The sequence below is a fragment of the Siphateles boraxobius genome, unplaced genomic scaffold (genome assembly GCF_051911475.1).
Source record: "Siphateles boraxobius isolate OS27281-9 unplaced genomic scaffold, OSU_SipBor_1 11, whole genome shotgun sequence".
Lineage (NCBI taxonomy): Eukaryota > Metazoa > Chordata > Actinopteri > Cypriniformes > Leuciscidae > Siphateles > Siphateles boraxobius.
In genome coordinates, this window is record NW_027508711.1 from 11,335,715 (window position 1) to 11,360,612 (window position 24,898).

Below are 24,898 nucleotides of genomic sequence, written 5' to 3' on the forward strand. Positions count from 1 at the left end.
TTACAGTATCAAATAATTGACAAGCAACTTTTAATTTTGTCTTATTTTAAATGGAAAATCGTTGCACCGTTTTGTCTGAAGCAAACAAAAAGCTAGTGACAAAAGTGCTGTGGGAGACCAGTTTAACGGCAAAAGTGTTTTCACCCCTTGAACAGTAAGGAAAACAAGTCACTATGCCCTTTGGGCCAGAAATAATAATCATAATAACAGCTACTCTTTGAATGTCACTCTAACTGTTTACTTTATATCAATGCTGCCTGAGTGGCCACTGTAAACCTCTGTAGGATTAAAACTGCCTGGTGCTTTTATAACCGGAGTTGAGAGTGGTTTAGATGGTTTCAGATGGAAACGGAGGACAGTTAAAGCATACTACATCAAAGTATCAACAGTTGCCTGGCTGCTGCTGTCGCCATCATAATAATAGATAAACAAACAGTGTGCACGTTACATTAAGTTTACTTAAGTTTAAGTTTAGCATAAACTTAACTTAAGTTTACTTTTAGCATATTGCTTGATGTAAAGGTACTATTAAAATTCATATTTAATAATAGACTACAATAGCAAATTATAATAGAGTACCATAGCCACTACATAATCAGCAACACAATATAGACATTATTAGAGATGTGCACAGAGCTGCATACCTCATCAAAAAGGAATAATTACTTCAAAACATGGGTTTGTTGCTGTCTCCATTTATTGTGTGCATCTAAAACATTAATAATATTATAAAATGAATAATAGTTGTCCCCATTTTAAAAAATGTATGTCAATGTTAAACATTCTGAGCAAGATCACTTGGGTGGTATCTTTTTCAAAGGGTACACCTTTGTTCCCTTAGTTACAAAAGTGAACCATTTGAAAAGGTACTGCCCCCGTGACAGCTTTTGTACCTTTTTTTTCTGAGGGTGTAGCATGTTTCTGTGTCTCAGGTACACTGTAATAAAAATATTTTTCTAAGCTGTAAATAAAGCAGAGATTATTGGAGTACGTTTTACAAGCAAATACAACAGGTCCTTCTAAAAAAATTAGCATATTGTGATAAAGTTCATTATTTTCCATAATGTAATGATAAAAATTAAACTTTCATATATTTTAGATTCATTGCACACCAACTGAAATATTTCAGGTCTTTTATTGTTTTAATACTGATGATTTTGGCATACAGCTCATGAAAACCCAAAATTCCTATCTCAAAAAATTAGCATATTTCATCCGACCAATAAAAGAAGTGTTTTTAATACAAAAAAAGTCAACCTTCAAATAATTATGTTCAGTTATGCACTCAATACTTGGTCGGGAATCCTTTTGCAGAAATGACTGCTTCAATGCGGCGTGGCATGGAGGCAATCAGCCTGTGGCACTGCTGAGGTGTTATGGAGGCCCAGGATGCTTCGATAGCGGCCTTAAGCTCATCCAGAGTGTTGGGTCTTGCGTCTGTCACAATATCCCACAGATTCTCTATGGGGTTCAGGTCAGGAGAGTTGGCAGGCCAATTGAGCACAGTAATACCATAGTCAGTAAACCATTTACCAGTGGTTTTGGCACTGTGAGCAGGTGCCAGGCCGTGCTGAAAAATGAAATCATCTCCATAAAGCTTTTCAGCAGATGGAAGCATGAAGTGCTCCAAAATCTCCTGATAGCTAGCTGCATTGACCCTGCCCTAGATAAAACACAGTGGACCAACACCAGCAGCTGACATGGCACCCCAGACCATCACTGACTGTGGGTACTTGACACTGGACTTCAGGCATTTTGGCATTTCCTTCTCCCCAGTCTTCCTCCAGACTCTGGCACCTTGATTTCCGAATGACATGCAAAATTTGCTTTCATCCGAAAAAAGTACTTTGGACCACTGGGCAACAGTCCATTGCTGCTTCTCTGTAGCCCAGGTCAGGCGCTTCAGCCGCTGTTTCTGGTTCAAAAGTGGCTTGACCTGGGGAATGCGGCACCTGTAGCCCATTTCCTGCACACGCCTGTGCACGGTGGCTCTGGATGTTTCTACTCCAGACTCAGTCCACTGCTTCCGCAGGTCCCCCAAGGTCTGGAATCGGTCCTTCTCCACAATCTTCCTCAGGGTCCGGTCACCTCTTCTCGTTGTGCAGCGTTTTTTGCCACACTTTTTCCTTCCCACAGACTTCCCACTGAGGTGCCTTGATACAGCACTCTGGGAACAGCCTATTTGTTCAGAAATTTCTTTCTGTGTCTTACCCTCTTGCTTGAGGGTTTCAGATGGCCTTCTGGACAGCAGTCAGGTCGGCAGTCTTACCCATGATTGCGGTTTTGAGTAATGAAACAGGCTGGGAGTTTTTAAAAGCCTCAGGAATCTTTTGCAGGTGTTTAGAGTTAATTAGTTGATTCAGATGATTAGGTTAATAGCTCGTTTAGAGACCCTTTTCATGATATGCTAATTTTTTGAGATAGGAATTTTGGGTTTTCATGAGCTGTATTCCAAAATCATCAGTATTAAAACAATAAAAGACCTGAGATATTTTAGTTGGTGTGCAATGAATCTAAAATATATGAAAGTTTAATTTTTATCATTACAATATGGAAAATAATGAATTTTATCACAATATGCAAATTTTTTGAGAAGGACCTGTATTTCAGTCTTTCTACTTCAAATTTCTACTTCACATTTAATTCAACGTGTTGCTTGCTGTTCCTTTGTAATTATGTGTGAAATTTACAAGCAATTTCGGAGTAAAAATTCTTTCCAAGTAAATCCTACACCAAAATCTGCTCAGACTTGATTTACATTGCCTTTGTTACACATTGCATGTAGTAACTACAGTAATAACTATAAATTATGCATAATTGCATGCTACTAACCATAAAATAAACCCTAATTCTAAACCTAGCCCTATAGTAAGTACATGTTGTTAATAATTATAACTCAGTATTTAATTGTATAACTACAATGTAACACAGACATCTTAAAATAAAGTGTAACCAGCCTGAGACCTATGGGATATCTGGGTAGGCAGCAAAGGACACAAGGCAGTGAAACACTGTGTACCTTACCTGTGAAACAATCAAAGTTCCCTTGGCGCGTAGGTTTACTTCTGAGCTCGCACCCAGCCCAGATATCAACATAGTGTCGGCCCAGATCCGGGCCACATCTGGTACATGCGAATTCAAAGCGTACCAGATGTGGGCCGGATCTGGGCCGGCACTATGTTCATGTCAGGCAGGAGAAAACTAGTCTGCCATCTATGGTGGATTCTATTGGTGTTCCAAAGAAAAAAAGGGAAGGTTTCTGTTTTCAGTTAAGTATTTAATAAAACATTTTGGTAACACTTTAGTTTAGGGTCTGATTCTCACTATTAACTAGTTGCTTAATAAAGCACATATTAATGCCTTATTCTGTACGACCGTATTCTACATCCCCAGTCCTCCTAAATTCCTACCCAATGCCTAACTGTGACAACTACCTTACTAACTATTAATACAGTAAGCATTAATTATTAATAATTAATTTGGAGTTCATTGACGCAAAACGTCTCAGGTTACGACTGTAACCTATGTTCCCTGAGAACAGGGAACGAGACAATACGTCAACGACGCTATGGGGGACGCCTCAGGCGTGACAGGTGTCTGAAATCACTATCAAATCACGTCAATCATATTGACCGGCGACAGCCCGTGAATCATTAGCGTGAATGATTAACGTGCGACCTGGAAGTATAAAAGGGCGCCTTGCAAACATGACAAATCACCTTATCGTCTGAAGGGACTGTACGGTAGGCAAGCACCGCGGCATGGCAGGGAGACGTATTGTCTCGTTCCCTGTTCTCAGGGAACATAGGTTACAGTCGTAACCTGAGACGTTCCCTTTCGAAGGGAACTCAACAATACGTCAACGACGCTATGGGGAACGATATACCAACGCCGCCATGCTAAGGGGAGTGCATGCCAAGTGGCAGTGACAACTGTCAGAACCAGCAACTTCAAATGAAACGCTAGAACCACTCACCCTCAGGTCACACTGGGCTGTCAGTGACAGCATTCCCTACGGTCATAGCCCAAGCTACAGCCTCACAGAAAAACCTTCATAAACATGGTTAAATGAAAGGTCTACCTGGGCCGGCTCCGGGCCTGGAACCTCAGCTTCCAATTAGAAGGGGTCCCTTCTAGGGAATGTGGCTAGGGAACCCAAGGGAACCCCAGCCAGTCACTATTCAGGGGAACGTACTCACCCCGAAATGCCACCAGGACGGCCTGACCTGGCGCCAGTACATAGACACTTAGTCAGGCCAAATCCTGTCTGTCTGAAGACAGAGCCTCTGGACAAATGCCTTAAGAAAGGCATCCAACCCGAGGGACTGCGAAGCGGGCAGTGAACCACTCGGCCCGGATCTCAGAGACGGGATATCCCGGAGAGTATGACTCAGCATAGTGCTTTCCGACCCTTGCTAGCGAGGGGAGTTTCTCTACTCGATCCACGGATCAACCCAGTGTCTGTGTTTCAAAACACTGAGGAGGCCTGTGAAGGCCTAAGGGCTGATCTAACTGGGAGGCCTCACGAGAGGCCTACGACCGTCTGACCAGACTCAGGAAGCCGCATACTCATAGAGACCCTCGTGAGGGGAGCACAAGGTCTGCCTGGTAGGCAAACCAGGCTGTAGGCAGAAAAGGTTCGGGGAGGGAACCTTTAGCAGAGAATGAACACTTTAGCGAGCCAGGGCGCAAGCTCGCCTTCAGCAGCTGCCTATTAAGGCTAGCTGAAACTGATAGCAAGAGACCACTAGCTTCATAAACCCAGCACCACTAGGGAGAGTTACAGGGAGGCCCGGAGAGGCCTACTACCTGATCCTTTAGGGAGGCACGTGAGGCCTACTACCTGATAACCACAGTACGTGGGAACTCACCTTCAGGGAGGCCCGGTGAGGCCTGCTACCCTACGACCACAGTATGTGGGGAGCTCACCTTCAGGGAGGCCTGGAGAGGCCTACTACCTGGTAACCACAAACTGGGGGAACTCACCTTCAGGGAGGCCTGGTGAGGCCTACTACCTGACCGTTCTCAATCAAGGAGGCCTGGAGGAGCCTACTACCTGATAGCCAACGTAAGTGGGAATTACCCTCAGGGAGGCCCGTGAGGCCTACTACCTGATAACCACAGTATGTGGGGTGCTCACCTTCAGGGAGGCCCAGAGAGGCCTACTACCTGATAACCACAGTATGTGAGATGCTCACCTTCAGAGAGGCCAAGAGAGGCCTACTACCTGATAACCACAGTACGTGGGAACTCACCTTCAGGGAGGCCCGGTGAGGCCTGCTACCTTACAACCACAGTATGTGGGGAGCTCACCTTCAGGGAGGCCTGGTGAGGCCTACTACCTGGTAACCACTATCTGTGGGAACTCACCTTCAGGGAGGCCTGGTGAGGCCTACTACCTGACCGTTCTCATTCAAGGAGGCCTGGAGGAGCCTACTACCTGATAATCACAGCATGTGGGAACTCACCTTCAGGGAGGCCTGGTGAGGCCTACTACCTGACAGCCACAATATTTGGGAGCTCACATTCAGGGAGGCCCAGAGAGGCCTACTACCTGATAACCACAGTATGTGAGATGCTCACCTTCAGAGAGGCCAAGAGAGGCCTACTATCTGATAACCACAGTACGTGGGAACTCACCTTAAGGGAGGCCCGGTGAGGCCTGCTACCTTACAACCACAGTATGTGGGGAGCTCATCTTCAGGGAGGCCTGGTGAGGCCTACTACCTGGTCACCACTATCTGTGGGAACTCACCTTCAGGGAGGCCTGGTGAGGCCTACTACCTGACCGTTCTCATTCAAGGAGGCCTGGAGGAGCCTACTACCTGATAATCACAGTATGTGGGAACTCACCTTCAGGGAGGCCTGGTGAGGCCTACTACCTGACAGCCAAAATATTTGGGAGCCCACATCCAGGGAGGCCCAGAGCGGCCTACTACCTGACAGCCACAATATTTGGGAGCTCAGATTCAGGGAGGCCCAGAGAGGCCTACTACCTGATAGCCAACGTAAGTGGGAATTCGCCTTCAGGGCGGCCAGACGAGGCCTACTACCTGATAACCATCTTAAGTGGGAATTCACCTTCAGGGAGGCCTGAGTGGCCTACTACCTGATAACCACGGGTAGCTTTGAGCCCTGAGTCCGGGTGAAAGTATAAGGTGGCCTGCTAAGGCCAGCCAGCTGGGGACTCGCCTATCAGGGAGGCCTGGTCGGGCCTACTAGCTAATAGCAAGTCATATTCTGCCATAAAGTACACAGTTGGAAACCATACTACACAGCATAATTTACTAATGGGCTTCCAGTAGCGCTATAAGGTATGTCCCACAATGTTGGGACTCACCTCCGAGGAGGCCTGTTTAAGGCCTACTACCCATCAGTGAGTCAACTGCCCGAACCACCAAGGCCAACCACGTAAAGTGAGCTGGCCTACAGTGCCCTCTGGGGGGCTGTCCAATCAAGGAGGCCTGCTGAGGCCTACTACCTAATGGCGCAGCCTTCGTTGGCAGAAAAACTGTTTACACAGCGCCTACAGCATCCTGGTGCCTAATCACATTGCCCATGGCAGTGTACTCCGCAAGAAAGCTAGCACCCTTAAAACAAGGGGAGTACAACATACGCCACTCTGCCTCAACGGAGGCCCCAATTAGTTAGGGGCCTACCATCTATGCATGGGCGTCAGCTCAGGGCAATGCTCTGGCTTCAGGGGAGCGTACTTCGACCAAAGAAGAAGTGAAGCTTACTTCATACTCGACCCGAGCCATAGTGGTGCGAGGTAGGATAAAACAGATCTGGGAGTGAAGTGCTCAGACCTACCCTGTATCACAGGGGAATACTCATACCTCACCCTGAGGTTACCAGGGTGCGGGCCTGCCAGCGGCTCTAGGGGTGACAGAAATGTATCTGTGCCCAACCTAGGGGAGTGGGGCTTGAATGAAAGCCAACCACCTACAACCTAGCGCTCGAGCAGTAGCTCAGCGAGGTGAGTGAAGCCTAAACTGGCGGCCTAAATCCGTAGGCCAGTTCTGCATGGCAGGGTCGGGCAGGAAACCCAGTCTTCTTCGTGAAGCGAAAGACGGCCTAACCCTGCTCAATAAAGACATATATACCACGGAGGCCTGTTTGAGGCCTACCATGTCCTTACAAACCATCCTCAGCACCACGCTGCATTACTCTAGTCACCCCAGAATGCAGAGAAGGGGGCGGGCCTTGGCCTAACGACTCCCACGGGAGGAGGCTGTTTATACAGGGATGCTAGAAACCAACATTCACACAGTGAAGGGTCAGAGGAAGAAATGCTAAAATTTTTAGGAGAGCGCCTCTATTATCCCTGGCACAGCCTAGGCCAGCTACAGAGGCGGCCCTGGTAAGGGCCAGCCTGCAAGCATAGATCTATCTGAGGGCTCGGAGGAGCCACAGCCTTACTAAAGAATATAGTCTGTATTATTCCATACAAAGGGCTGCAGAATCGCTCAGCCTAATGAAAACCCAAACAGAGCTCAAGGGGCGACATACTCAGGAAGAAGTCAAACGGACCTGTGGGCCGGACATAAGATCTATCTGAAGCTCTAGCGTCAGTCAACACTCTAAGTAAAACAATTTAAAGAGAGAGACCAACCACTCTACCCTGAGGTGGCTAGCAGCCCGAAGGCTAACACAGTTACCGTTCTGGCCACCTAACGGGGAACTTCAGGACCCTGATAATCCAATAAAGTTCTCTTACCTTATTACCTTGACATGACCCCATGACTCTATACAGGGAACGAGGTCTGTAGAGAGATACATTTCGGAATTTTAATTCACAAAAATTTACTCTTGAAAAGACCAGACAGCTCACCTGCGGCGTGCGGAGTGAAGACTCGCCAGATAGTTCTTTATGAACCTGGGGTCCACCACTTTACATGCCTGAAAGAGGCGTTTCTACTAACCAAGCCTAGGCGGGCCATTGGAACATCGTTCTTATCATAGGCCCAGCGCCAGGCCTGATGTAATGAACGTCTGGGGAGTCAGAAGAGAGGAGAGGGCTGGATTCTCTTTTTAATGAAGCCCTCCGGGGAGATTATCCATCAGCGACGCTGTATGCGCTTGTGCTGGATAACCTCCCTCAGATCCCTCTTCTAGCGGGAGTCACGCCTTTCCTGCGCCCTGTTCCTCCACAGAGGGGGCGCACGAGAGGCGACACTGGCTCTCTGGCCCTGTCTACGGTCCTCAGATCGTGAAGGGCCAGGCCCTCCCGCCAGCCTGGGCGTGGAACCGGATCTCAGCGGTATGTAGGTTTTTTCCTAAGAGCAGCTGAGCGCGCCTTCGCCTCCCTGAACTTCCCAAGCCCCGCCTCCACGGCGGGGCCAAAGAGTTCAGAGGGCGAAGCCGACGAATCGAGGAGAAAGGCCTTCTCTTTCTCCTCAACGTCGGCCAGGTTTAACCAAAGCTGTCTCTCCGTGGCCACCATCGCCGCCATCGACCGACTGATCGTGGCAGCAGTTTGTTTGGTGGCCCGGAGCGCAAGAGCCGTGGTTCGGCGCGGCTCAGTAACTGCCTTAGGGGACAACCCTGCCCCCTGGTCGAGATCCTGCAGCAGGTCGGCCCGGTATGCCTGCAGCACCGCCATGGTGTGCAGGGAAGCACCAGCCTGAACTGCTGCCGTGTATGCTCTGCCATTCAAACGCGCTGTTGTCTTTAGCGGTTTGGATGGCAGAGTTGGAGCTCTCAGTGTCGACGCCTGCCCAGACACGAGATAGTTTGCAAACGACTCGTCAAATGGGCGGCATCGACACATACCCATGCTCTGCGATCCCATCAACATCAGCGAAATTAACCCGCTGATGTCAGTGAATACGGGCAGAGCATGGGCTCTTCCATGCCCTCTCGATCTCCGTGTGAAGATCAGGAAGGAATGGAAGGCTCACCTGAGCTGGTGGTGTATGGCCGGGGAGAAACCGATCGCCGAGCCTACCGCGAGCGGTCTCTTCTCTAGCGCGTTGCCATGGCAGCTACAGCCTGTTGGCGGCGCGCTCCACTACATCCACCAGACCTGCATACACGGGGCAGGGTGGCTGAGAGGGTTCAGGATCTACCTGATTATAAACCTCCTCAGCCATCTCCTGCTCGTCCTGAAGAGCAGCAACTGCAGGAAACCGTCGGTGAAAAATCCTCGTCATCGACCTGCAGTTCGCCCTCGTCAGCCGTCGAATCATCTGAGAGGTTTACAGCACTCTCAAGATGATCGACGAGCTCTATCTGGAAGCCCATGATGCAAGTCGCCGCTCTGCCTCGGCACGAGCGGGACCATGAGAACCAGACGTTGAACCCCCTTCACTCGAGAAGAGGGCCAGACGAGAGCGAGCGTTTTAAGAGAAAAACGCTCACAGTTCACACAGAGGATTCCCTCGAGAATCTCCCGTGCGCGCTCTTCTCCCAGGCAAGAAAAGCACACTCATGTGCTGTACATTTAATTTTCTTACCGTTTCATTGAATAGCGTTTTCAAACAGACAGTCCCTGAAGACGATGAGATGATTTGTCATGTTTGCAAGGCGCCCTTTTATACTTCCAGGTCGCACGTTAATCATTCACGCTAATGATTCACGGGCTGTCGCCGGTCAATATGATTGACGTGATTTGATAGTGATTTCAGACACCTGTCACGCCTGAGGCGTCCCCCATAGCGTCGTTGACGTATTGTTGAGTTCCCTTCGAAAGGGAACTCATAGTTAATAGTTAGTTAGTAGTGAAAATTGGGGGGTGGGATTATGAATCGAGTGAATAATTCAAAGACTTCTCCAGAAATATGGCACAAAAATTATGTAACTTAACGACACTTACTGGTCTAATGATGTAACCTGCAGAAAAGGATGGTAAACTACTCGGAAGGAATCTGAAGAAATCTTACAAATCTTATATACAGGTTGCAATTAAAAAAATGAATAATTATAAATAGTTACACGTGCAAAATATCTGGTATATAGAAATGAAGATAAAGTTACATCTAAAATGGGCATTGGAATTAGTTTTGAGATACGTTTTAAGCCCTCCCAAAATTAGATCTGAATACAGAAGCAGATAAATTTGTCACAGATACAAAAAGATAATTGCTTTGCTGAACATCTAGATATTATAAAAAAAAAACGTTTTGCATCATTTTGAATCATTTTAATGTATTTCATGAAAAAAAAAATGCCCACCACTTGTGACAGGCTCATAGAGAATCCTTCCTCAAGATTTTTCAGTTTGGTCTCAACACATAGGGGTTAACTGCTTCCTCCCCCGGGAGTCTCCCACCGGCTTTGATCCACATTTCAAAGGCATTCTGACCTACCCCAGCTCCTCTAGCCTATCCATACATTTTTTTATGCTTTTCATAATGCATAATCTTTTTTGGAGGTACAAACAAAGACTTGATCAATGGAATTGTATTCTGCAAGGGGAAAAAAGGTATTGCGCTTCACCCTCTGTGCTTCTGTTTGTCCGTAGAGACAGGCTAACGGCCCGCCTGCTAATGTTGGCCTGTGATAGAACAAAAAAAGTCAGTTGCATCACTCTCTTATTTTTGACTAGAGGGAGAGTGCAAGAGCATATCATTATAGTAACATCTAAGAGAGAGAGAGAAAAAAAACAGAGTACACAAGCATAATAATAAGGTTAACATTTTAAGGAAGGTGTTAAATAATGCTAATGCTAGCATAATGTGAGGTTTAATAGTTTTCTCAGGGTTCTGTTTTGTCTGGTTCCTTGTTTTCTTGGTTTCTTGTTTTTCGTTTATAAAGCCCTGACACTCATACGGTCTTGTCATTGTAAGCATGAAGTGTGTTTATATCGTCCACGTGCTTTTTTGTTGTCTTGTGCTGTGTAGCACATGGCTCATGTTTTTCATTAGATGCCTGCTTTCATGTTGTCATGTTTTGTCTAGTGCTATGCAGCACATGGCTCATGTTCTTCAAAGGTTGTGTGCTTTAATGTTGTCATTTTCTGTGTGAACACGCAGTCGGTAAGAGCTCTCATTGGCTGTGTTGTTCATTTCTTGTTTGAGCAAATGGCTTGTGATTGTGTTCACTTTAGACTCGTTTGAGATGAGCAAAATCTGTACAAAACCGATCACCGCTGATCACCGCGAAATGCATGCCGGTTACAAATGTGACCAGTGTGGGTATCTGCTGACGGCACAACTTAATGCTTATTGGTTAAAACAACCGTGATGTATTGTTCTCTTTTAAAATGTTTGATTTTGAAACTGTGATATGTTTTAATGTGTATAAATTATGCATGAATATTCCCAAACTCTCAGAAAGTGTTATCTCTCTATGGGATATGTTGTCATATAAAAAAACAAAAACAACTATAATGTGCCTATATTAAACAAAAAATTGAGGGAAAACATATTTTGAATGGAATTAAATGAATTAAATGAAATGACTTTGAATATCATTTTGTCCTTCCAGCTTTGTAGCTGTAAAAGCAACAATGGATAATTGTTCAAACAAATGGAAACAAAAACGTTCAAACTGTGAACAAACAAGTGTATTATTTGACAAAGATTGTTTTAGTAACTCAGTAGCCTATGTATTTGAATAATGTTTAAATGGTGTAATATCTGTGGATTTGAATATGTAGCCTACTTATCCATTTTCTGGCGATTGCCGTCATGATTACTCTCTGGTGCCGTGCACTTGCCGCGACACTCCGCCCACACGCTGTTCTGATTGGCTGTGGGTGTTAATTGATTGACGCATCTCGCAGTCATCTCGCGTCTACTGTGTACAGACAAATTTGTCACTGGAATCTTATCGCATCGCGTCTCGTTAGGACACGGTGTAAGGGTAAGTTTACACGAAAACAATATGCTTAAATCAGAGAAGTTTTTCCTTTGAGTTTTGTGTATAGACGATACCAGTGTCAAAACAATCCCCATTAACAAAGATTCGCGAAAACTACTAAAAACGCTGTATTCTATGTGCCATGTACCCTCATGTCTATTGTCTTAACCCTGTCCCTCTTGTTCCCTGATTATTGGTTAATTTGCCCCACCTACTTTCCCTGATTCCCTCCTGTTTTCCTTCCCTAATTATTCTCCCTGTGTTCTCATTCCTGTTGCAGATTGTTGTCTATTGTGTATCATGCTACCTGCTTTGTGTGCTCCCCATTGTGTTCTGCCTTTTCCGGGCTTGCCCCAAAATAGCTATATATTCTTAATTAATAAAAATGTTATCCAGTAAAAATGTCTTAAAAACAAGATACAACTATTGTATATATATATATATATATATATATATATATATTTTTTTTGTATTTGACTTAGTTCAAATTGATTCAGGTCGTGATCCCATTTCAGTCGGCGTCTCGACTACGTCCTCCGTTCCCTCCTTCAGGGAACGGTGGGTTGCATACGCAACCAGGACGTTACTTATAGTCAGTAGAATGTCTGTTGGGGGACCAACAAAATAAAGTGTCAGCAGATATTAAGTAGACAGTCTACTAATACTCTAATGACAGTTAGTTGACATGTTGCTGTAAAGTTACTTATAGTTAGTAGAATATCTAAAGTGGACTATCGAAATAAAGTGTTACCATATATATATATTTTTTTTTGTATATGACTTAGTTCAAATTGATTCAGGTCTGGAAAATTTGATCACAAATGATCTGGTTCTCAAGTTGTATGGCTTCAAAACACTTGAAATGTAAACACAAGTAATGTGGACTACTGTTATGACATTTGTATTGTGCTTTTACATTCTTTTTGAAATTTGAAAGCGTCAGTTGTCATTTATAACTTTTGCATGGTGAAAATAAACCAGTTTATTATTAAAAGTGTATCCTTTTGTGTTAACAAAAGAAAGTCAACCTTTGAATGACTTGAGGGTATGTAAATTATGACAAAATGTCCATTGTTCCGTGGTTTGGCACAATAAATTTAACACTGAATGACATGGAATTCTAGTATCCATGTGAAAAGGATTCAAACTGCTGCCATTAAAAAAGTGGAGTGCTGTAGAATAATCTATCTGATATTTTCTTTGTTCTTTAAATCTCAAAAGCTACTTAACAAGCCACTAGCAGCCTATTACAGTGTGTAATGTAAGAAGACATTCATGAAATGTCCTGCCAACACTAATGGATCCTATACCTTCCATTCTCTACAGAGTTTCAATATCAGAGAAACTCTAATCTCCCTATTCTTCGCAGGTTAAATTAATTACTTTGCACTTGTATAAGAAAAGAAGAGAGTATATTTTGTAATCCGAGTTATTTGATGAGTAAACAAACTTTTCAAACTTTTCAAAACTGCAATTGCGAATTACAGAGATGTGTACCTGGACATGAACGTAATTTGGTAAAGTGTCCGAAATTAAACAATTGTCATATGTAAACAGATTTTGTATGCCATCTGATAGTCTCCCTGAGGATTGTTCATTTACACTGCATCTGTTCTGCCATTTTGACAAAGACCCTTGTCATTCCATCCATAACCGTCGTTCTGAAACTCGAATGGTCCACTGGGCTGTTCAACCTCCTCATTTCCATTTAGCTCCCAAACAATTAATTACTTTTGTCAGGGGAGTAAAATCTGTAACATTTCCCTTTTGCTCCCACGCTTGACCTTCTCATGCTGCTGCTGAGTGGGATATTTTTTCAAAAAACATTGGCGGCGATACTGCAAAAAAATGAATGAAACTGCTCTGAATGAAAAACGCACTAAATCCAGCAATGTGGAGCCTGAGCTCTTTAGATGCAAATCGGACCAATTCAATTTATTCCGAATAAAGTCAACAAGCTTCTCGAAAGAACTATTATTTTGTGTGCTATTTCTGTATCTCTAAATCTGTCTTTTTCTCTTTCAGGCAAACAAAATGGACAAAAAACAGTCAGACTCTATTGAAAGTGCTGCACTTTCTTCTGCTTATAAAACTAATATCTTATGCAACTTCCTCTAGGGAAGTGGACACACTATGATTTTAACACAGAGGAAACCTGGAAGCACTGACAATTAAAATTGTGTTTACAAATGCAAATAAACCAATTGTATTAAACCTGCCAAAAAAAAATACAAAAAATGTATATATATATATATATATATATCTTTGTATCATTATGTTTCAAATGTCATCAAAGACATGATATGATGTAGTAATATGCAGTGTTGGGGAAAGTTACTTTTAATGCCGTTATTCCCTAAAAAATAAACTAACTGTATTACTTAGTTACTATTTTATGGAAAGTAGTGTTATGTCACTTTTGCATTTCTTTTTCTCACCTGGGGTTTAAAACAAAAAGTTTTCTTTTGGCAAATGTAAAGGCCCTTCCCTTTTGTTGTCTCTCCGAGTTCCGTCGGATGATGACGAATGGGGTTTCGCTTAGAAAGCCTATCAACTTCGAGTATTACAAAACGAGCCAATGGCAAAGAAATGCCATGGGTCTGCGGAATTTGCATAGCGTATATCCGCCCCACCTCGTGGGTATAAAAGGAGGACGCCGGCAACATGCAGATATGTTTTTCACTTCGGAGCCAAGTTAATTATTCACTCCACAAGCCATCTCTGAACTGTTAGCTTCTTACAGACGAGCGAGATTCTCTGGTGTTGGTGTGACGGCGATCTCCCGGCGAGTGCGCGCTTCCTGCTTATCTGTGCAGTGGTTTGCCAGTGAGTGTGTTTCTCCCTGGGCGCTTCAACACTTTCAGAGTTTCTTTTCTCTCACAAAAGAGCTGGCACGTGGCACGTCTTTTTAAAGACGGCTCGCCCGGGCATTTCTGGTGGCGGTTGTCTCATTTACGATTTTGATGGGCACATTCTCTGCTCTGCGTGCTTGGGCTTGATCACGCTAGAGCAGTGTTTGTGGATGACTCCCGCTCTCCCCGCGGGAACGTGACCATCGCGTCATTACGGTCGAGACTCAATGATCTCGTTTGAGTCCCCTCATCCACACGCCGATCTAACAGTCTCCACGTGAGGGGCTACTTTGGCTGGTGGCCAGGGTGACCTGAGGGTGTTGGTGTGGAACAAGGCGCCGACTATCCGTCCGTGCCCCATGCCCCCCTCTTCATTTACGCAACCCGTGAACGATCACGTGGCGCCCGCGGGCCCGTCTTCGGACCCCCCGCGGGTTTCCTTTGACGTACCAGAATCGGATCATTTGTCCATCACAGCATCACAGGGCGGGCAAGAATCTTCAGGAAGTGAAGATTTGACAGTGCTGCCACTTTCGGGTGTGCATATGGCATTGGTCGAGTCCGATCCTGAGATGACGGCCATGCTTTCCTGGGCCGCTGCGAGCATCGGACTAGGGTGGAACTCGCCACCCTGTCCTGAGCGCTCGCTGCTGTACGATTGGTTTTGGGGTGGCCGCTGACTCTCGTCGCCATCTAACCCCAATACCTTTCTTCGCGGATGTGCATCAGGTGCATCTCGAAATCCTCGAAGACCCCCATGTCTTCCAGCGATCCCTCGTTGATATCCTCTGCCCTTCCTTCCCATGGCCGCTGCTCATGGGTACACTGGGGTCCCTCGGTTGAACGCTCTGTTGTAATACTAAAATAACTGTGTCCTCAGAATGCTTCTTCTCGGCGCGATCCTAAGCACCCGTCCGAAGCCTGTAGTTTTTCGTCTACACTGGAGGCGAAATCCTATAGTGCCCAGGACAGGCAGCCGCCTCACTGCATGCCATGGCCATTCTGCTGGTCTTCCTGGCCCAGGTGTTCATGGACATGCAGGAGGGCAGGACTGACCCAGGGCTCTTCATTGAGCTGCGCGCCGCCACTGTCCTTGCTCCCCGAGCGACGAAAGTGGCCGCACGCTTCCTGGGTCAGGTGATGTACACCATTCAAGCCTGTGGCTTAAACTGTCCGATGTGCAGAATGTCCGGCGGTCCCGTCTGCCCGACACCCTCATATCCCAGGTCAGCCCTTCGGCAGTGCGGTTCAGGGCTGTACAACAGTTCTCAACCGCCCATGAGCAGACTGAGGCATATTCTGCCCCGTCGGCCCCGCCGTCCGCTCAGATCCCTCAGTCTGCCCACCGCCGAAGGCGCCGTCCCGCGGCTTCCACCGCGCCTGTTCACCCGGGCTGGCTCAAGAGGCCGCAGGGGGATGCCACAGCCCTCTCCTGCCCCGCCCCCGCTAAACGTCGGGCCAAGCGGCGCTTTTGAGACGGGCTGCTCAGGCATGATGGTCACTTCTCAGGAGATGGTAGCAGGACCACTCCTTCCCCCGGTGGAGGGCCAGGGGAGAATCCTTTGTTTTCCACTCCCTGCTGCTCACCCCCTGGTAGGCAGCACTCTAATGTGGTTAAAGCAAGAAGTGACATGTTCATGTTCATCCCTGAGCACACAGAGTTCTCGGACGACACGGTGCGCCGCCCCCGAGCCGTGCACCCCTCATCCTCCTCTGTCGCCAGCCCCCTGGCAGAGCAGACCCTCGTGGAACGTTCATCCTTTCCTGGTCTCCTCTGTCAGGGCGCGGTTAATGACTGTGCCCCCACACCGGGCCGTTATGCCATCCACGTCTGGGCCAGTCATTCCGCCTTGCTGCACCACCGGTGGGAAGTCTGGGGTTCGTATGACCCCGCTGGTACAGTTCTTGGGAGCCTGGCTAGAGCTTCCCAAACTGTCCCGCTGGGTCACCCAGATGATCAGGCTCGGCTACGCGATTCAGTTCGGGCGGTCTCCTCCACGCTTCAGGGAGGTTGCTACCCTCCTGGCGAAGGGTGCGATCGAGACTGTCGCTCCAGCCGAAATGAGGTCCGGCTTCTACAGCTCGTACTTCATTTGTCCTGAAGAAAACCGGTGGGTTACGGCCAATCCTGGACCTGCGCGTTCTGAACCGCTCCCTTCACAGGCTGCCGTTCAAGATGCTCACGGCCAAACGCATTTTCGAATGTGTGCGGCCCAAGGATTGGTTTGCAGCAATCGACCTGAAGGACACCTACTTTCATGTCTCCATTCTCCCTCGACACAGACCGTTCCTACGGTTTGCTTTCAAGGGGCAGGCATATCAGTACTAGGTTCTCCCATTTGGGCTAGCCCTGTCTCCTCGCGTCTTCACGAAGGTCGTCGAGGCAGCCCTTGTTCCCCTACGGGAACACGGGGTTCGCATCCTGAACTATCTCGACGACTGGCTGATCCGAGCTCACTCTCGAGACCAGGATTGCGAACACAGGGACCTAGTGCTCCGGCACCTAGCCCGTCTGGGCCTTCGGGTCAGCTGGGAAAATAGCAAACTTTGCCCCGTGCAGAGGATCTCTTTTTCGCGGTATGGAAATCGACTCGGTCGCCATGTAAAAGGCGCAGCTTACGAGCGAGCGTGCGTAGTCACTGCTGACTTGCCTGAGACAGTTCGAGGGTAAGAGTGTGGTTCCACTGAAACCTTTTCAGAGGCTCCTGGGGCATATGGCATCTGCAGCCGAGGCAACGCCGCTCGGATTGCTTCATATGAGACCGCTTCAGCTTTGGCTTCGCGACCGAGTCCTGAAATGGGCATGGCAACACGGCACCCTCCGAGTACCAGTTACTCCGACCTGCCGTCAGACCTTCACCCCGTGGTCAAACCTCAGTTTTCTACGGGCCGGAGTGCCCCTGGAACAAGCTTCTCGGCATGTTGTCGTAACGACAGATGCCTTCACCACGGGCTGGGGCGCCATGTACAATGGACGTGCTGCCGCGGTCTCCTGGACATGACCCCAGCACCTTCTGCACGTCAATTGCCTCGAGTTGCTGGCTGTATATCTTGCTCTGCGCCGGTTCCGGGCCGTGCTCAAGAATCAACACGTACTAGTCCGTTCAGACAATACCGCCACTGTAGCGTACATCAACCGTCAAGGTGGTCTACACTCTCGCCGTATGTCGCAACTCGCCCGCCACCTCCTCATATGGAGTCAGAAGCATCTGAGGTCGCTTCATGCCATTTATATCCCTGGAGCCCTGAACTGTGCAGCCGACGAGCTCTCACGGCTTCAGCCCCTCCCGGGAGATTGGCGACTCCATCCCCAGTCGGTTCAGCTGATTTGGGACCAGTTCGGGGACGCACAGATAGATGTGTTTGCCTCTCACGACTCGACCCATTGCGCCCTGTATTATTCTAGTGCCGCACACCATGACCCGGTCGAAGGTAAGTCTGTTGGAAAGCATGACCTGATCGTCAGGTTCCTGAGAGGAGCGAGGTGACTGAATCCTCCTCGCCCTCCTCTCGTTCCCTTTTTGGACCTCTCAGTGGTTCTAACTGCCCTGCAGAGTGCTCCCTTTGAGCCTTTGCAATCAGTGGGGCTTAAATTCCTGTCAATGAAGACAGCGCTCCTGGTTGCATTGGCCTCCATCAAGACCGAAGGGGACCTGCACGCATTCTCCGTTGACGAAGCGTGCCTGGAATTCGGGCCGGCTTACTCTCACGTTATCCTGAGACCCCGGCTCGGATATGTGCCCAAGGTTCCTACCACTCCCTTCCGGGACCAGGTGGTGAACCTGCAAGCGCTGCCCCTGGAGGAGGCAGACCCAGCCTTGGCACTGCTCTGTTCAGTACGCGCTCTCCGCGCCTATGTACACAGGACGCAGTGTTTCAGGCCCTCAGATCAGCTCTTTGTCTGTTATGGTGGGAAGCTGAAGGGAAAGGATCTCTCCAAGCAAAGTTGTCTCACTGGATAGTGGACGCCATTGCTTTGGCATACCACCAGCAAGGTCGACCGTGCCCCCTTGGTGTGACTGCCCACTCCACCCAGAGTGTGGAGTCCTCTTGGGCTCTAGCGCATGGCGCCTCGCTAACAGACATCTGCAGAGCTGCAGGCTGGGCGCCACCTAACACATTCGCCAGATTCTACAATCTCCGAGTGGAGCCAGTGTCCTCTCGTGTACTCGCTTCAACCAGCTAGTACTGGACCCGCTCAGGTGTCTTCGCTTGCTCGCCATTCCACTCCACGGACTGGATACGTACGATATCTCCTCAGGTGAGCTTCTCCGAAAGCCCTGAGTTCCTCCAGCACTCCTGATGTCAGCGCCAGTGTCTATTGCCTGCACGTCGGCTAGGTGCCTCTCGTGTGCATGGTCCCTCCTCCGAGCGACCCCCACATGTGTATTTCCACTGTAAGCCTCACTGAGCATGTGTCCAAGCCCCCCCCCCCCCCCCTCTGGGTTGCCAATAATTGCATATTTCCCAGTGTACCTAGGTATTCCTGTGCTAAATAGGAGTCCTTCGTCCGTGCCAGTCTCACGACAGGGATCTCAGATTTACGCAGGGCACTGAAAGACAGCCGAGAAGGTGGGTGATTAGACTGGTAACCCCATTCGTCGTCATCCAACGGAACTCGGAGTGACAACGAAAGGGAACGTCTCGGAAAGGGTTCCGTCTGCCTGCCACTTTCCGCTGTACCGCGGGGATAGCCTGAGCTCAGTCTTGGCTCCTCAGCGAAGAAACATATCTGCATGTTGCCGGCGTCCTCCTTTTATAATTCCGCTATAAATTCCGCAGACCCATGGCATTTCTTTGCCATTGGCTCGTTTTGTAATACTCGAAGTTGATAGGCTTTCTAAGCGAAACCCCATTCGTCGTCATCCGACGGAACGTCTCCGTTCCCTACTCAGACCAAAATTTCACACTAAAAGTGAAATGAATAACCCTTGGGCTGAAGAAAATGCAAAATCACGCGCATGACTTGTACTTAACTGTAAGATTTTTTTTTGGATCAGCATATTATAATTATTTCTGAAGGCTCATGTGTCACTGAAAACTGGAGTAATGGCTGCTGAAAAGCTTTTCTATTAAAACAGAAAACAGTTGTTTTAAATTCTATTACATAACATAATATTACTGTTTTCACTGTATTTTTTTTTTTAAATGCAGCCTTGGTGAGCAAACTTTCAAAAACTAAATAATTTAAATTTACATTAAACAATACTAGTTAATATCATCATTTAGCTAAATCTTTTTGCAAAATGTAAATGTGTGTAAATGCATATTTCTGTAAAAATAATTTTTGTCAGGTTTTAGATGTACACACGCATATGCCATCAAAGCTACTAGACATGGATGAAAAGCCATAAAACGCTCATTTTGAATTCATGAAAACTTTATAGATAAGGAGAGACAGAACAGAATTACTCCAGTGTTCATATAGTGCCAGAGTAGTGGTTTATGATGTAGGTTTAAAAAATTTATATCCTTTTGTGACTTATCAAATAACCTCGATTGCTATTACTAGCTGACATAATTCAGTCAGTTGTCTCTGTTTCAGCCTCCCCGGTCTGTCCAAATTAGGACAATGTTGTATTTTCCAATCCACTGCCAGCTTAAGACAAAATGGGTTGGTCCATCTAGCTTCACGCTGCCTTGTACTCTTGCAAACAGTGGTTCCGAAAAAGGTGTTTTTGCAGTGATGCCATAGAAGAACCATTTTTGGTTTCCCAAAGAACCTTTCAATGAACAGTTCTTGTGAAGAGCATTTTAATAATCAAGAACCTTTTTATCCACTATAAAGAACCTTTAGTGGAATGGAAAGGTTCCATGGATATTAAAGGTTCTTCATGTAACCATGCATATCAATAAAGCAGCTTTATTTTTAAGAGTGTAGGAGCCCGAAACGCCCATTTAGCAATCAGATCTTCACTAGAGGCTCAGCTCTTTAGTTTTTTTTTCTTATATCAGTTTATCAGGGTTTTGTACTACCGTTCCCACTACATTCATTTTTATTAATTATTAATACAGGGCAGGGCTTCTTTTTTTTTTTACTTCAGGTGACCCATACCATGAATCCTGCTAATTAAGCTTTAAAAAGATAATATCTGCTTGCATAAAGCTAATTAGTGATTTGTAAGAGCTTTTAAATGTTCAACTACTGTGTCCAGAGAGTTTACAGTATATGTAAAGGCAGCACATGAGCATTTTCGAACTACCGCATTGATGACTGCACTGTAAAAAGAGCTTTATGAGATGTTGTGTGTGCGCTTCTTATCTAGCCCTGTAGGGGAGGGCTTTAGAGGTTGTGAATGTGCAGCAGCTACAGCCTCAGTGTTATTTTCTGTTTATGGATGGCGTTGAGGTGCCACAGTGGCAGCTCATGTTTGTCGGCAGGTTGAAAATGGGGCTGCATTCTATTAACCCAAGTACGCCATTGCTTAATGTGTCAGGTCTAGCAAATTATGTTTTTATCCTCGTGGGCCCTGGAAAAGCCTATGGCTTTGGCACAGCATGCTGGATTTGTTCGCTTTTTATTGTGTTGGAGTCATTCTTTTCCAGCTTACGTTAGCTTTTTACTAGTAGAAAAATACAGAGTGCAGTGCCACACAGGAACAGGAAGACAAATGCAAGGGAAGTGCATAGAAAGTTCTCGCTGTTCATTTGAAATTACGGCTAGATTCAATTTTAATGCATTCACATGCTGTTGATTTAGATTCTGATTTATTTTGATATGCCTTTTAAGGAGTGTCTATTTACACAAACTGCAAATAGCCAGCTTTTTTGGCAGAGGCTACTTACACTAACTCCGCCCACTGATGTCTGGTTGGGCCAGGCAAAATTACAGAAGATGCTGGATTGTTGACAGCGGCAATAGTATTTTAAATAATAATTTTAATAAATGTAATAATTTACACTTTTTTTTGCATACGGTTTAATTTACAGAGTGCAAATAGTATCTTTTATCTGCAAAAAGTATAGCATAGTTACACATATCGCAAAGAAACTGCTATTTTTACATAGTGTAAATAGAATCTATCTCTATTTTCACCTAATGTAAACAGCATATTGTTAAGAAAATGCTGCTATTTCCCCCTTTTTTTTTACTAAAAAGAATGTCTCATAACAGTTGTTCCATAATTAATCACTAGTCGCACTGCATGTTTTTAATTAACTAAAAGGAACTGGCTCATAACAGTAATTTTTTTTCATGAATCAGACTGCACTGGTCACACTGAATGTTTTTGATTCACTAAAAAGAACCGACTCATTAAGCCATTTGTTCATCAACCATTCTACTCTGGTCGTGTTGCATGTTTTTATTGACCAAAAAGAACCGGCACATAATAGTGATTTGTTCATAAATCAAACTACACTGGTCACATCGCATGGCTAATTAGAGTCATTTGTTTGTTTATCAGGCTGTACACTGTATATTTTTGATTCTCAGAAAAAGAGTGTTCTAAAGTGTAATTTGTACATTAATGCTGTTTTTCTAAAATTATTATTCACTAAACTGAATCAAATGAATACAAATATGATATCACTAAGCTGCTTAAAATAAGCACAGACCATATCAGGATCTTTCGAATCAGTATGGTAATTCAGAAAGTTTTGTTCTTTTGAGTTCTTTCAATCGGATCATAAGCCATCTGAATGATTCAAAAATAAATCACACTTCAATCAGAAACATGCATGTGACAGTGAAATGATACATGGCTTTACTGAAACAGGCAGGTCTGACTGAACACTCGATATGGCAAAACTTTCTTCCCGTACTCAGAGCTCAAAGTACTGACATGGAGGGCAGGCCTCCAAGGAAAGGACAGGGACATCATCACATCATCACTTGGTCATTTAGAGACTCTCCACACCAGCTTTTGAACTGACACTTATTGTTTCCCCCCAAGAGTTCAATTAATTCTGGTGTTAGTATCAGCCGCAGGCCAAGATGGCTGCGATGTGACTGTGCGAGTTCTCTAGAGCTCACTGATTCATGTCCATGGTTGACCCGTGCCTCACAGAAAACCCTTGTGACAGACTGTTGGTGGTTACAAAATGGCAGAGTTAGTCATGACACACATTTCCATAATAGCTTTGGAGGGTGTCAACGAGGCGGCGCTTGAATGAGACCAGGCAGCACAAGTTAACAGTTATGTTGATATAAATAGAGCTGCGAGAATCAGAGGAACTACGAGGAAGACTCTGAAATCCTGTAGCCTAATTGTGTGTGTGTGTTTGGGGGGGGGGGACACTAACATGAATGTTAGTGTCCAACCCTCACACCCCCCATCAGACAGTTCTTCTACTCTCATAACTGAACCCATGGGATGCATAGAACAAAGCTGCTCAAACAGCCCCAGGTCTGAAAAAGACCATATAATCGTATTAGTATCGGCGTGGCTGTAAAGAAGTCTCTTGTGCTCACTAAGGCTGCTTTTATTTGATCAAAAATACTGTAAAAAACAGTAATAGTACTACATTTTAAAATAGCAATTTTCTATTTTAACATATTTTAAAATTATATTTATTCATGTGATGGCAAAGGTGAATTGTCAGCAGCCAAAATTCCAGTCTTCAGTGTCACGTGATCCTTCAGAAATCATTATAGTATGCTGATTTTGAGTGCAAGAAACATTTCAAACATTTTTTGATTATTATTAATGTTGAAAAAAGTTGTGCTGCTTAATATTTTATTATTAATATTAATATGGATACATTTGTTAATCAATGAATTTAACAATTAGTTAGTCTTTCTTGGACAAAATGTCTATCCTTTTCTGATTTCCTCTATATGAGATTGTGGGTTTTGCAATCTGGTAATTGTAGCACAGAGCAGTCTTCAAAATATTCCTAAAGATTTGTACGTCTCTATCATTCACGTGTAAAATTGGTTAAGTGTTAAGTGCTGTTTTAATACAGTGATGGAAAAGTGTCTATTCAAACATAAATACATACCAAACTGTATGTGTACACTTCACCACGTGAACACTGTGGAGACCAAGCTGAAATCTCAGCATTGACTGAGCGCAGAGACGTGTAAAAATATTATAAATTCACCTCTGAGATGTAAAACATGCCTCATTAGTCCTGAAATGGGCATTCACTGCCAAATAGCTATGAAATGAAGACATTAAGACTTCTGCATGGTACTATATTAATCAAATTAAAATGATATAATGCTAATTACATTTTGTCTAGAGAATGAATATTGCGTGGAAAGAGACAAGGACGTGCAATCACAATTTCTAACGCATTCTCCCGTGATGTCAACATTGATATGCATCGTCCTTTGGCATCTGAGGACACTAAATATTTAATTCTGTTTCAGCCCTGACACATCGGCCATCCTGCAATCTGAGGTGACATAAATCAGGAAAACATCCAGCTGCTCATCTGCATCTGCACTCTTCACAGACCTGATCTCCACAGGTCCCTTGAGAGCCCAATGCCCTTCACACCATCTTACTCCATTTTAACACTCCTTTTACAGGAAGGCTAAGAATCTTGATGAAAACGAGAAGCATGAGTTGAGCATATCACCCCACATAAACATCACATTTCATCTGCATAAATCTGCATTGCAAAATCATTTTAGTCACAGTTAGGGATCAGGCCCCAGGCATGCACTGTGAAAATGTTTTGTCAGGTAACCTAAATATAAGCTTACTGTGGTAACATCTAAATGAAGGGGTTTAATTCAAGTCAATTTTTTGTTTAATATGACGGAATGAATCAGACTGCGTCCCGGATGGGACAGTTAACTAAAATTAAGTCATTAACATTCTTTGTGTGGTGGAATTTAATTATCATTGATGCTCAACAAGTGTAAAATATTACCCGTCAGTGAAATATACCATCACAACAAAAGAGCAGAGGAGGACTGTTGAGGCAGGCAAGAGGCAAAAACTTTGATAAATAGAATCTGTGAGACAAGTAAAGAGCTCTGTTGCAAATAAATAAATAAATATTGTTTTTACCTCAGTTCCATGTCTTCATATACACTTCTGGTCAAAAGTGTTGCATAAATAAAGACAGGCCAGTTTACTATGAGGTGCCCCGAGGGACATTATTCAGAATTGCATGCACATACATGTACTTTTCCTCTCACATACACATATGAAACCAAATTCATTCACATACTATAGTGAAATGCTCACACACATACAAGTGAAATGCTTTTACAAACACAACTGAAACGCTCTCATACATACAACTGAAATTATTACGCGCACACACACAACTGAAATGCTCAC

General features: G+C 45.3%; 1 protein-coding gene and 1 long non-coding RNA gene across 6 annotated transcripts in view; both read right to left on the minus strand.

The window, feature by feature from the left end:
- sgcd (sarcoglycan, delta (dystrophin-associated glycoprotein)) overlaps nt 1-24,898 on the minus strand; it is a 284,743-nt gene that overhangs the window by 83,960 nt on the left and 175,885 nt on the right. The gene's annotated exons all lie outside the window — the stretch shown is intronic.
- Nucleotides 9,023-9,406, minus strand: LOC143702696 (uncharacterized). Its single transcript, XR_013190526.1, has 2 exons — nt 9,160-9,406; nt 9,023-9,121 (listed from the first exon to the last, which is right to left on the minus strand). It is a non-coding gene; the product is annotated as an uncharacterized LOC143702696 (long non-coding RNA).